Genomic DNA, 14,440 nt, shown 5'->3' with positions numbered 1-14,440 from the left:
AACCCCCTACCAATACAAACCCAATACACCTTCGCAATTTTAAAAACACCTACTTTGACTAGATATTGTAGGTTTCACTTTTTTCATTAGATTTTTTTATACCCCTTTATATTTTCTTGTTAAATTCGAGATACATTTTTAATAACTAGAAATAATAAAACCCTTTATACCTTGTTATATGCTCAATATATTGTGTTATTTTTTACTCAATATATATCCCCCAATATGAACCCACGTGGTATCATATTTCTTCCCCAGTGAAACCCTCGTGCATTCATGCTACTGCTGGAGTGCATGTCGAGCTACAGTGCTGCTTGGTGATGGATGTCTTCATGGTGTATCACTACTTCACCTCTACATGGAAAAGTGTGCGGAGTCTTTGATGCTATTTGGTTCGCTTAATGATGCTTAGGTATGTTGCTCCTTTCTTTCATGTTGGAATGCTTGAAAAGCTCATATGTTCGCGAAAAGTGCATGTTCATCCGTTCATCCGTTGGTGAGCACATCTTGCATGTTTGCTCATTCATCTGCCTGCGAACATATCTTTGCATGATCATCCATTTGCAGGCACATCTCCTTGAATGCATCATTCATTCGTCTGTTGGTGAACCTATCCTTCTACATGTGCTCCCTTCGTTCGTCCCATTCGTCACCTAGCCATGTTTGTTGGTGTACCTGTACCTACAGTCACTCATGATGAGACGACATCAAATCTAAAACCTCCTAGTATACCATGACACATGATCATTTCAGATGTAGGTGACCGAGAGGGGCAGCAAGTTTGTGAAGTGGGATGATCGCTCTAGGAATTGCTAATGCAAACTGCGGAAGAGTCACTTAGTGATGAAGATGGGAAATCCAAGTTGACAGTGACTGTCTGCGAGGTCTGGCTCGCCTCCAAGGAAAAATTGCGCAAATTTTGGGAGGGATAGCCTGGGCTACAGGAAGGCAAGGTAGGAAAGATCTGCACAGTTTCTGGAATGAGAGGGAAGTAGGGCTAGAAAGCCAAATTTGCGCAATTTTGTGGTGGAATAGGTTGGGCCGCAAGCAGGGTCAGTAGGAAAAGATTGCATAGATTTTGGGAGGAGCTGCTCAGGAGCCTTGAGAAAAAAACTGTGCAATTCCCAAAGGGAAATGGAAGTTGGCTACTCAGGTCACAGGAAACCAAAAGTAAGAAATTCCCAAAGGGAACTGGCAGTTGGCTACTGGAGTCACTGGTAGTAGAAATTGTGCAATTCCTAGAGGGAATCGGTAGTCTGCTGCTGGCAAGGGAAACTGCACTAAGGCATGGAGGTTAGCCAGTTGATCATCTCTGTGCGATTTCCAAGATAAGAAAACTATTGGGCAGCAAAAGGCTTGCTCATGAAAACTACAGAATTTCTTAGATGATCAATCAGTCGACTGTCAAGATGACTGACTAGGAAAACTATGCAATTTTCTAAGGGAGTCAAGGACGAGCACTTGTTGTATGTCCAACCTGTCTACGTAATTTCCTTAGTCAATTGATCAAGTAAAGTTAGTGGCCTCTATATAATTTTTTATGGGAGTCAACCCAAGGTGATTTCCAGGTCCGACTGTCTTGGTGGCTAGCATGAGAGTTGATTGAATTACTTGCGGACAACACAAATTGAAAAGACTAGCTTCATGCTTCTGTGTTGTTTTGGTTGACAGTTGATCGATTCGATGGCTTGGTGATGGTCCAGCTATGAGAGGGGAGTCTGGTCATCAAAACTTCATAAAAAATGACTAAGTGTGTGAATAATCAAAAGATGCATAGGTGATCATACAAACACACACTCACATGACTCAACGACGAAACAAATCAAACCATCCAAACAGACATGTTCAACATGACTGACTGACAGTGCAAATGACAAGTGTGACACTTGTGATTGACCATTAATTGACCAAGACGATGCTTGCACAATAGTGAATGTGACTCCGTGTGTGAGTGTGAAAGATGCATTCATAGCAGACATAACAAGTACACATAAAGCAAAGACTTTGAGCATAACTAGAACATGGTCACAAGCATGAATTAGCCACCAACATGCCGAAACTTGAATGAAATACACAAGCAAGGTGGAAGAAAGGACTCACACAAGCTCACGGAGTGAACCCAATAGTGTGAATTCATCAAGTGAAACTCTCAAGGTTGGCTCCAAAATTGGGTGCATGCCAAAATTCTGGAGGGTGGTTGTAGTTGCTACAACGCTTGGTGACACACTGGATGGACTCCAGCTTCTTTGTTTCTATTCATGTCTAGCAGAGGAAATTGGTATTTTAGGGAGTATTGAATCATTGTGCGGGTTACTTCAGCTTCCCTACTTACCCCATGGACATGCATGGTTCATCCTTTGCCAACTTAGTCAAACATAATCAAAAGTTCAGCTTGATCTCAGTGTTTCCAATTTTGGAAAGCTAGTTTAGCTTGTCAGTTGAATATTTTCAAAGTATATGTTCTCATCTCTAGTTTTGCTCCACTACCAATAGTCCTAGACAGTACACTAGTTGAGTCACGCAGGAACACACACATTGCTTCACTTCCAATGAGCCTAGTCAGTACCCCGGTGGAGTTGCATGCTTCACCTCTTTGCGCAGGAAGCCTTTCTCTTCTTTGGCCTTTGTATTTTTTTAAGAGGACTATGCATAGGAACTTATTTATTTTTTGGGGCGGAAGAGGGATCCTCACTTGAGCAGAAGAGGTTGTTCCTTCAGAGAAGCATGTAAGACGTCTGACATAGGTTTTCTCGTTTAGATTTTCCCCTTCTCCGTTTATACTAGTTGGATTATCTTGAACACACGGAGTAGAAGGTTGAGTACAGGAATGGGGCTTCCTAGTGTGGATACAAGTTCATGGTTAGATCAAAACTTATGTTGCAAATGGTTTGTATTTTCCATGAAGACTTCATCAGCTGAAGGTTACAACCAAGCATAGAGAAGATGGATAGAAGATTGGCCAAGTGCTATAGTGTCACAAGTTTCTTCAAGTTTCAGCTACATACTCTATTCAGAAACAAGAATGTAGTAGTTGGCAACACTTATTTCCATAAACACAAATAGTGATATATAAAACAAACCAAACGAATGTGAACAAAAATAGTAAGCAGAATCAAACAAAGAAAAACAAAGATAATAAGAAAAGCAAACAAGATGAAAACAACAAGCAACAAGTAGAATATGTACATGGCCCAGGCACGACTCGACCTACTAAAAATAATGCTTGGGATCTTGGCCATTGGAAGGAAGGTTGTCAATCCTCATGTAAAGGGATTGCAAATGATATGTGTGTGGGCCAAGCTTCTCGTAGACCACTGCAAGTCCACCAGTCTCTACTACAAGAACCTGGTGGCATTCCAAAAGACATTCAAGTGAAGACAACACCACTGTTACAGGTACTGTGTGCAACATGGGCTCGGATGATGGCATGGGGTAGTTGTTTTTATTCTAGGAAGGGTTCAAGTTTCTAAAGTCAATGCACAAGTGGGTTTTCCTATATTTTTTACGTGTAGAATTTAAATTAGAGAACCAAGTATTATGACGAACTTTTCAAGTAATCCAATCATCCAAAAGGTTAGTCAATTTTTCCCGTATAAGGAGTGCAAACAACATAAATGTGTTACCTATCCTTTGTTACAATAGCTTATTTCCTCCTTTACCTGGGATCTCATGTTGGATTGCTTGCATGTAGTGTGTACTCAAGTCATTTCCTACCCGTGTAGACTCGTCTCAGTACTGTTTGGTCAAATGTTCAAAGATTTGTCACTGTTGCAGTGTGTAGATTATACAGAGACTAGCTATCTTCAGATCATGATAGGTTTCCAGGTTGCTTGTTTGTTCATAGTGTTGGTCCTTTCTATGTTCAACACAAGTTCTTTATACTCAGTAGTGTTATTTGTGCACTCAAATTTCAAGCATCTTGAAATCATACATTGTCTGTCATTTTGGATGACTGAGCTACACCGGGTCCTTGAGCCAACATATGTTTTTTATTCGTCAAGACTCATGGCCCACAGCTTGTTTGTACATGGACAATTTGGCATGCTAGTACTATTGCTACTATTGCTACTAGCAGTAAAATAAATTGTACAAGTTTCATTACCATAATTTGGGCAAGGAAGGAGTCCCAACTGCATTCCTGATGAGGTTGGAGCTGGTCGTGCAGGATAACACTTCAATATTGTTTCTAGGAGGCAGTTGCCAAACATGAGTTATACGAAGGCCAACAGTTTGTTCTCGCTGTTAATGGGAGTGACATTGTGTTTCATATACCTCTTGGATAACAATTGGATTTGGTTGCATTTTCCCTTGTATTGTAGCCACATGTGAGACTAGTCAATAGAAAAATATCTGTCTAGCTTACTAGACCACTCTTTGCTGAGTAGCAGACCATTTTCTTCCAGTATGTCCACAACAACTATGTTGATGCATTGGTGGACTCGAATTTCATGAGATAGTCAGATGATCACGTCTTGCAACTCACCAATGGCTGGTACCAATGTTTGATTGAGTTGGATGATTCTTGTGGATGTTTCGCTCCATTGTGTGTTGATCTTCTTAGCAATGGAGAGTGGCATGACATTGGCTACTGCGCCAAAATCAACTAAGTAGTTGTGGACATTGTAGTTAAAAACTTCAAACGAGAGTAGGAATGGAGGGAAACCTAAGTTTGCTTCTTCCATCTGGAGTGTGTTGAGCACAGTGGATAGTGATCTAGGAGGTGTGTTTTCTCCCTTGCTGGTGGAGGTTACGTTGTCCATTGTTGTATGTCCCATTGCATGCAGAACGATATCTCACTAATTCTGGACCTTAGCTAACTTGAACAAATTGATGCTCGCTCAAGTTTTCTTCGTGTCTTCAACAATGTTGTAGTCCAGAGGTGGTAAACTTACAGAGGTGTCTGAGGTGGAACGTATGACCGTGTTGTTCAGTGGGGTGTTTTTCAACTTGCTACTCATGGATGTAGTCTTATCTGTCATTGTCTTCCTAGACTTGCTTTGTGTTTTCTGCCTTGGGGTGACTGGTGGATTGGCATTCTTGACCAGTAGTCTCACCTTCTCTTGCATTTCCACAAGTGTAGGGGGAGCCCCTTTACACCTAATATTGTAATGATCATTTGATTTTTTGGGCTGCTTCTCAGTGTTCGTCTTTGACATTACTTGTGAGCATTGATATGAATTCACCACATGACCAACACTTGAAGTTTCATTAGTTGTAGCCTCTTCATCATCGTCAGTGTCTTCTGACTCCTCCTGCATATTGCTTTATACATCAAGTGTATGACTGTAGACAAAGCTAACGACTCGCTTCCAATTTGAGCAAGAGTTATCAGGTTGATACTCTTCATGGAAGGAATAGAACTTGGAATCTATGCACTGTTCGAGTTTGAATGTAGGCTTCTGCGCAGTTTTTGAAGTGAACCAGTTGTTGCTTGATGAGCTGGTGCATGATCTGTTTTCCTATCTCTATTTGGGTGGATGACTACTTGCAAATATGTCTATTTTCCATTGCTTGAGCTCAGACACTTCTGTGGTCAAGTTCTTGACAAGGTGAGTGAGGGTCTCAATATCAGTTGCTTCCTTGTCTCTACCCTTGATTTTCGTTCATTGGGGCTTCCTTCTTGAATCCTTGGATTCCTTTGTTGATTCATCATCCTTGATGACTCCAATTGCGCGCAAGTCCTTTTCAACAAAAATAGCCTCTTTGCAACTTTCCAAGAGTTTTTATTTCCCATCTCGCTTGATGAACTGCACAATGCTGGTTGGTAGTGCGGACATGTAATAGTCAATAGTGATGGAGTCATGAGGTTTAGTGTCCACTGCAAACTTGTTAAAAATACATGTAAACCTCTGATTGAAGTATTTCATTTTCTCTTTTCCTTCCATCTTAAGGCTTCCCAATTATTTGAGTATCATGCATGGGGTATTGTCATCAGCAAAATTTTCAAGGAACATATGTTTGAATAAACCGAGTTTTGTATCGAGTTGGGTGAAAGGCTATGATACCAAGCAGCTGCACGACCATCCAAGGTATATGGGAACAATCTACATGCTACATCATCATAACGTACCTCATGGGTATGTAGCTATAGGGGAAGTTTTCTAAGTGGTCTTCTTCTTTCACCATGATGTTAGGGTTGAACTTGACTTTCATTTTCTCCACTCGCTTCGTCATCTTGTGTAGAACAGCTGAGAGAGCCAATGGTCCCTGAGTCATCCATTCAAGATTTGGGTCAACAATCTCTTCTTCTTCTTCGTCCTCTTCGTCTCCTTTAGAGACTGATGGTTCTAGCTATAATTATGTTGGTTCTCCTCCACCACCACCTCCTCTGTTGCCTTCCCCTCCGCCTCCTATACCAGAGTTCAATCCCAAGATCACAAGAGTGCCTTGTTTTCCTTGCTGGAAGATTGAAGGTTCCTCTCCATCTTCAATAACTTCTTCTAGACCTTCAAGCATGGCAAGGACTTCTTCTTCCGCCGATGATACAACAACTCCTATAGGAGTGGCTTTTGGCTTCCTAGATGCATGATGTTGTATGCCTGGGATCAGTCCGACTGCTTTCACGAATTGGTGAGTGATGGGATGGACAGAGGGAAGGTTTTTATATGAAATATCGTGTTCAATTCTAGGAGGTGAGGAATAACCAACTGTAGATTCACGTGTAGGTGAGAGGAAATGCGAGTTACTACCTTGACCTAATGGTTGATGAGTGAGTGTGGGGAATTTCAGCCATGTATAACTGGCTCCCCTCCTTCTAGCGCTAGAAATTTTGATGAAGCTAGACCTGTCAACATTATGGGGATCACCTTGGTATGAAGTCCCAATTAGACCTCACATCGTTTGGTGTGGGAGTCCCATCTGGTATGATGGTTTGTTTTCCATTATCTTAAGGATTTGCCTCAACTCTTTCTTTTCAGCACAGGAGAGTGGTCTACCTTGTCTTCGAGAAGTGAGGTTTGCGTGCCTGGTGAGTGTAAGTGTCACTTGTGTCAATGATTCTTTCACTATAGAGGTAGAGGGTAGGAGTGAGTCCCAAGTTGGTTTGAATGAAGTCCCAACTCAGCTAGGAACACACAACATAACAAGACCTACACAGCTTTCGGAGGAGCAGTCCACACAGATGTAACAGTCACAACACACAAGGAAAGATGACACGTACAACACTTAGCGGATGAGTCTAAACAAGTGCAACAGTTGTTATAACAAGTTTTATGTGAAAGGTCTATCTCTTGTCCAAGAGAGTAGTATACATAGGTGAGGCAGTCTTAACAACATATACAACACATTTCCATTAATATATTATGTATTACAAGAAGTGAAATAGTTTAGATGTGGAACATAGGTTAAAGCAACATGCACCACAAGTGTTAAATATTAGTCTTACAACAATTACAATACATGTTTGGAAATGTGTTGTCCTATTAGCAAGCTTCTCAATTAAGTGAAAGTTCCAAGATACATCGCTACACCATACATCACTAACCCCGAGTGCGGGGTGTTGGAGCCACTACTTACTCCTCAAAGAAAAGATTACAGACTCTCTTAGCTATGTGGGAGGGGCTGAGGTGCAAAGTCATATCATGTACAAATGAGGGAGGCATTTATAACTAAAGGGTGAAACTAACCCTTGTCGTTGTTCGACTACCCTCATGACTGTTTGACTTCCATGACATTTCAACTTTACATGACTCTTCATACAACAAGTGGGTCTCTTGGACTTCCACGTTACATTATATTGGTTGACAACATAGCCCGTAGTAAATATGTGGTCGACATGACTCATGACATGACTCAACATGACAATATTGGTATATTCATGCTACTTGGAGTGCATGTCGAGCTACAGTGTTGTTAGGTGATGGATGTCTTCATGTTGTATCATAGATTCACCTCTGCATGGAAAAGTGTGCAGAATCTTTGATGGTCTTTGGTTCTCTTAATGATTCTTAGGCACATTTCTCCTTGCTTGCATTTTGGATGGCTTAACAAGCTCATTTATTCATGAAAAGTGCATTTTCGTCTGTTCATCCATTCATGAGCACATCTTGCATGTTTTCTCATTCATCTGTCCATGAACATATGTTTGCATGATCATCTGTTTGCAAGCACATCTCTTCACATGCATCATTCATTCGTCCATTGGTGAACCTGTCCTTATGCATGTTCTCCCTTTGTTCATCCCAATCATCATCTTGTCATGTTTGTTGGTGTACCTATACTTGTGGTGACTCATGACGAGATGCCATCAAATCTAAAACCTCCTAGTCTACCATGACACATGATCATTTTGGATGCAAGTGACTGGGAGGGGCAGCAAGGTTGTGAAGCAAGATGATGGCTCCAGGCATTACTGATGAAAACTACGTAAGAGTCACTAAGTGATGAAGATGGGCGATCCAAGTCGACGTTGAATGTATGTGCAGTCTGGCTCAACTGGAAGGAAACATTGTGCAAATTTTGGGAGGGACAGTCTGTCCTGTAGGAAGGCAAGGTAGGCAAGGTTTGCGCAGTTTTCAGAGAAAAAGCAAGAAGAAGGGGCTAAAAGGCAAAATTTGCATAATTTTCTTGAGGAACAAGTTGAGCTGTAAGCAGGGTCAGCAGGCAGAGATTATGAAGTTGTTGGGAGGAACTGCCCGAGAGCCTGGCAACCAAAACTGCGCAACTCCTAGAGGGAACTGGAAGTTAGTTTTTGGAGTCACTGGCAGCCAAAACTACGCAATTCCCTGAGGGAACTGATAGTTGTTTACTGGCATCACTGGCAGCAAAACTGCACAATTCCTCGAGGGAACTCACAACTTGCTTCTAGGAGCTACTGGTAGGGGAAACTGCATTGAGGTCAGGAAGTCAGCCTGCTAATCATCTCTGCACAACTTTCGAGCTGAGCAGATTGCTAGTCAACAGAAGACCTACTTGTGAAAACTACATAATTTTTTAGATGAGCAGTTAATCGACTATTAGGATGAATGATTGGGAAAGCTACGTAATTTTCTGAGGGAGATAGGGACAAGAACTTGGTGTCTGTACAGCCTGTCTATGAAATTTCCTCATTCAATTGAGCGAGTAAGGTCATGGCCTCTGCGCAATTTTTAGTGGAGTCAGCACCGAGTGACTCTCGGGTCTGACTAACAGGTTCACCGGCATGAGAGTTGATTAAATTGATTGTGGGCAGCTTAGCTTGAAAAGATTAGCTTGGTGCCTCTGCATTGTTCTGATTGATAGTCGATCGAGTCAATGGTAGGGTAATGCTATGGCTATTAGAGGGGAGTATGGTCATCATAACTTCAACAAAAATGACTAAGTGTGTGAACGATCGAAAGATTCATAGGTTATCATACAAACACACACTCACACGAATCGATGACGAAACGACTCAAACCATTGAGACACACATATTCAACATGACTGTCCAATAGTGCAAGTGATAAGCGCGACACTCATGATTGACTGTTCATTGATCGAGATGATGCTCTCGCGACAGTGAATGTGACTCTGTGTGTGAGTGCGACAGATGCTTTCAGAGCGGAAACAAAAAATACACACGAAGAAAAGACTTTGAGCATAACCAGAACATGGTCGCAAGCATGACTTAGACACCAACATGCAAAAACTTGAATGAAATGCACAAGTAAGGGGGAACCAAGGACTCACATGAGCTCACGGAATGAACTCGATTGTGTGTAGTCATCAATTGAAACTCTCAAGGGAGGCTCTAAATTTGGGTGCAGGCCATAAATTTTGAGGGTGGTTGTAGCCGCTACAATAGGCTGGTGAAATCCTAAGAAAGTCAGACTGGGATAAATGCAATTATACTGCAAAGTCTCTTATATTTGCAGAGGAAGAGGCAATCTAAGATGAGGTCCACTTATGGAGATAAGAAGAGCCCCCAGGAGTCAAAAGATAATATCAATTGGGAATATGGTGGTAGCTCTAGGAATAGGCATAGGAATGGAATTTAATACACTATGACAAAAAAGGAGCCACTAAGCACCCTAAGGGGAGGAACTAGCATTCATGTGACTCATTCTAGCAGGCCATGTAGTTCGACCACCAGGAGGCACCACCACCACTCTCATCATCACCAAAATCATCACTCAAGTGGAAAATAAAAGGATTACATACTTGAGGATCTTAAGAAAGAAAATCCACCCACATTTGATGGGGAAATGAGGAAGGCAGAGGGGACAAAAGCTTATTAATTGGGCATAAGGATGTTTTCCAAGATTCATGACTATTCCAAGAACATGAAAGCTAGGATTTCCACCTACATCTTGAAGGGAAAGGTAGACATATGGTGGGAAGATCTGAATAATTTTAGAGGGATAGATGAGAAGGAGTTGACCTAGATCGAATTCAAGAAACTCTTTAGAGAACAATACCTGTCTGAATGCTAATGCGATGGAAAAACAAAGGAGTTCTATGAACTCAAGATGGGACAATTGTCAGATGATGAATACATCACTAAGTTCTTAGAATTACTGAGCTACATGCCATATCTCAGAGATGATAACACTAAGACCCAAAGGTTCATTAGTGGACTACTAATGGCATTCAAGGACAAAATTATGTTGTTGGAACCTCATACCTTAAAGCCATCAAGAGGTTAAAACGTTTATATGAACCAGGAAAACACAAACCAAAGATTAAAAGAAACTGAAAACCAAAGATAAGTGTTGGGAACAAAAATTATTGGCATAAGATGAACTCAGAAAGGAAGGAAGATAAGCACCCAACCCCTATAAACCAATCTCAATAGAAATCTATTATTGTTGTGAGGAATAATGTGCAATAAATAGTAGTTGAGCAAGCTAATTTTTATTTCCTAGAACCACTAAGATGTTGGAATTGTGGTGAAAACCACAGGAGAAGTGATTTTTGACATTGGCAAGATGTTGGGAAAAATATTTAGAGTGCTCAAGAAGCTCACATTGTGGGTGAGGTAGCTCAAAGTACACCTACAATTTATGCAGAAGTGGAAAACCACCAAGCAGACCACCATGCATCCATCATTGAGATCAAAGGTAAGTTGCATGACCAAATTATCTCCATTTTAATTGATATGATCTATAATTATAGCTATGTCATCCCAAAACTCATTAACAAATGCAATCTAGGAAAGGAAATGCATGAAGAACCACGGTTGGTTTAGTTAGCCACTAGAACAAAGAGGAAGATCAGTCACTGGGTAAGGTAATGTGCATTTGAACTCAGTGGCATGCCCACAATTTCACACTTGAATGTATTACCATTACGTTCATATGGTATATTACTAGGCATGGACTAGTTATACATGCATAAGACTAAGGTGGACTATTTTATGAAGGAGATTGAGTGCTTAGATGAGCAAGGAGAAAAAAAAAATTGCAGGGAAAAAGGAAGCCTACATCAGTGAGATAGATATTTGCTATGCAAGCCAAATGAAGTAGTAAAAAAGGATGCGCATTGTTTGTAGTACAAATTTCCAGTGATGGACAACATATCAATGACCCTAAGGAGGAGGAATTTGAATTGATGAGAAGGTGCCTAGTTCTATAGCAGTATATAGATGTGTTTCTAGTGGAGGTCCTACGGTTACCACCCCACAAAGAGATAGAATTCCCTATTCAGTTGGTACCTGGAGTAGCACTAGCATCCAAGGCTCCATATAGGATGAGTACTCCTGAGTTGGTTGAGTTAAATATGTAGTTAAAGGAAATTCCTGACAAAGGTTACATAAGGCCTAGTATGTCTCCATGGGGAGAACCTGTTCTATTTTTTAAGAACAAGGATGGAACCCTTTTATTTTGTATTGATTATAGAAAACTAAACAAAATAACCATAAAGAATAGGTATCCATTTCCAAGAAGTGATGATATTTTTGATCAGTTAAGAGGGGTAGTAGTCTTCTCCACAGTTAACTTTAGTTCAGGATATCGCCAAGTAAGGATCAGGGAAAAGGATATTCATAAAACTATTTTTAGGACAATATATGGACACTATGAGTTTGTAGTGGTACCTTTCTGACTTACCAATGCTCCTATCAAGTTCATGTGCTTAATGAACAATGTGTTGTGCCCTTACTTGTACAAGTATGGAATTGTGTTCATGGATGACATGTTAGTGTACTCCAAGATAGAGGAATAGCATGCGAAGCATCTAGCTGCAGTACTACAATTACTAAAGGAGAAAAAGCACTATGAAAGGCTTGTAAACTATGGCTTCTTCCAATCATAGATACATTATTTGGGGCATATTATCTTCAAGGAGGGGATCTCAGTTGATCTTGAAAATATTAAGGCCACAATGGAGTGGCCAACTCCAAGGAATGTGAATGAGGTTAGGTTATTCATGTGATTGGAAATATATTACAAGATATTTATTAGCATTTTCTCCAATATAGGCCATCATATCACATCCTTTCCAAGGAAGGGGAAGAGATTTGAATGGACTTCCCATTGTGCACAAAGCTTTGACTAGATAAAGAAGTTTCTCACCAACACACAAGTGTTTAGAATGGCATATCCTGGTAAGTACTTCATTGTGTGAACATATGCCTACAAGGAAGGACTCGAAGGGGTATTAATGAAAGAATGTCGGGTAGTATGTTGTCAGTCCAACAAGTTAAATGAACATGAGGTGAATTATGTAACTCATGAATTGGAGTTAGATGCCATCATCCATGTACTGAAGATGTGGAGGCATTAACTCCTTGGAAGAAAATTCATACTCATGATAGACCATAGTGGGCTTAAATATTTGATTGGACAACCCAAGTTAAATGCTAGGCAAGCAAGATGGTTGGTCACATTTAGTGAATTTGAATTTGAAATTAAGTACATCAAGGGCAAGGAAAATAAGGTGGTTGATGCTCTTAGTAGAAGAGTTCAAGTGATCTGCTTGGCTACTGTAAGTTCTTATACAACAAACCTGGTAGGAAGGGTAAAAAATGATAGACTACAAAATGAAAACTATCAAAAATGAAGGAAAAAATACTACAAGGTGGGGAGGATAGGGGATTTCACCTCACAGATGATAACTTGGTTATATTAAAAAATAATATCTATGTGACTAATCATGAGGAAATAAAAAGAAAGATAATGAAAGGATTCCATATCAAGCCTTATTCATGTCATCCATGGTATCAAAAGACCCTCACAACCATTAAAAGCTACTTTTATTGGTCAAAACGGAAGAAGGAAATGGATGCATTTGTAGAAAGATGCATGGAATTTGAGCAGGTAAAGGATTAGTGCAAGCACCCAATAGGATTATTTTAGCCTATTTACCATAGGCTATCATGCACAAACATATGGTAAAATAGAGAGGGTAAATAGGATCCTTTAATATATGTTGAGTGTGCAGGTAATGCACCAACCCAAAAAGTGGGAAGAATACCTACCAGCTATATAATTTTGTTACAACAATGGACACCAAGAGTCCATAAGAATTAGTCCATTTGAAGTTTTTTATGGGAGGAATCAAAACACTCCTATCATCTAGAGTAATCCAGTGAGTAGGGTCATTATTGGGAATGATATGATCAAGGAAATGGAGTAGAAGATGTAGCTCATCAAAATTAATCTGAAAATGCCACAATATAGCAAGAAAATCTAGGGAGATCAACATAGGGTGCACAAAGACTTCCAATTTTTGGAGCATGTATAATTGAGAATTAAACCCAAGAATAGCTCCCTATGGATGGGGAAATGTGCCGAATTGACACCATGATATCTTGGACATTTTGAGATCCTTGAGATGATCAGACCCAAGGCATATAATCCAACATTCCCACCATCAGTTAAAGTTCATGATGTTTTCCATGTCTCTTTGATTAAAAGGTATGTGCAAGATTTTAATCACGTGAATGATTCATTTGTGGTACAGGTGGAACTAGAGGGAGAGTTCCAGCCAAAGCCAATATGCATCCTAGACAGGAAAAGTCTCATGCTCTAGAATTAAGACATAGAACAAGTCAAAGTGAAATGGAAACACTTTGGGCCAAAGGAAGCCACTTGGGAAATGGATGACTCCATGAAGGAAACATATCGATTTTTTTTTTGTTGATTGAGGAAAATGTGCATATAATGTAAATATCATATATATTTGTGCATATAAAGCTCCATAACATAGTATGTGGTTGCATTTTGTTTCTGGTGTTGCATATGAGCAAGAGAACACTAGGGGTAGTGTTCCCTCAAGGGGGAGGAGTTTGTCAAAGCCCCAACCATGGTTCTCTTATAACATACATTGTAGAGCTGATGAGGTTTCTTGTTTGAGATTTCCATGGGTTTCTTATGTAAGAAATATGAATTGTTTTGGGACAACCATTAAAAGAGTTGGTTGGTGAAGCCTTAATGGAATTACCATGAAGATAATATGGATTTCAAAGAGGTATGCAAGACATACTACCTTAAGATGCACTCGCAAGACAGGGAGGACAAGAAATTAATGCATATTGATAGTA

This window comes from Pinus tabuliformis, chromosome 8, assembly GCF_031772625.1.
Source record: "Pinus tabuliformis cultivar Carrire ecotype Pingquan chromosome 8, CPIR1, whole genome shotgun sequence".
NCBI lineage: Eukaryota > Viridiplantae > Streptophyta > Pinopsida > Pinales > Pinaceae > Pinus > Pinus tabuliformis.
Note: the sequence above shows the minus strand (reverse complement) of the source record.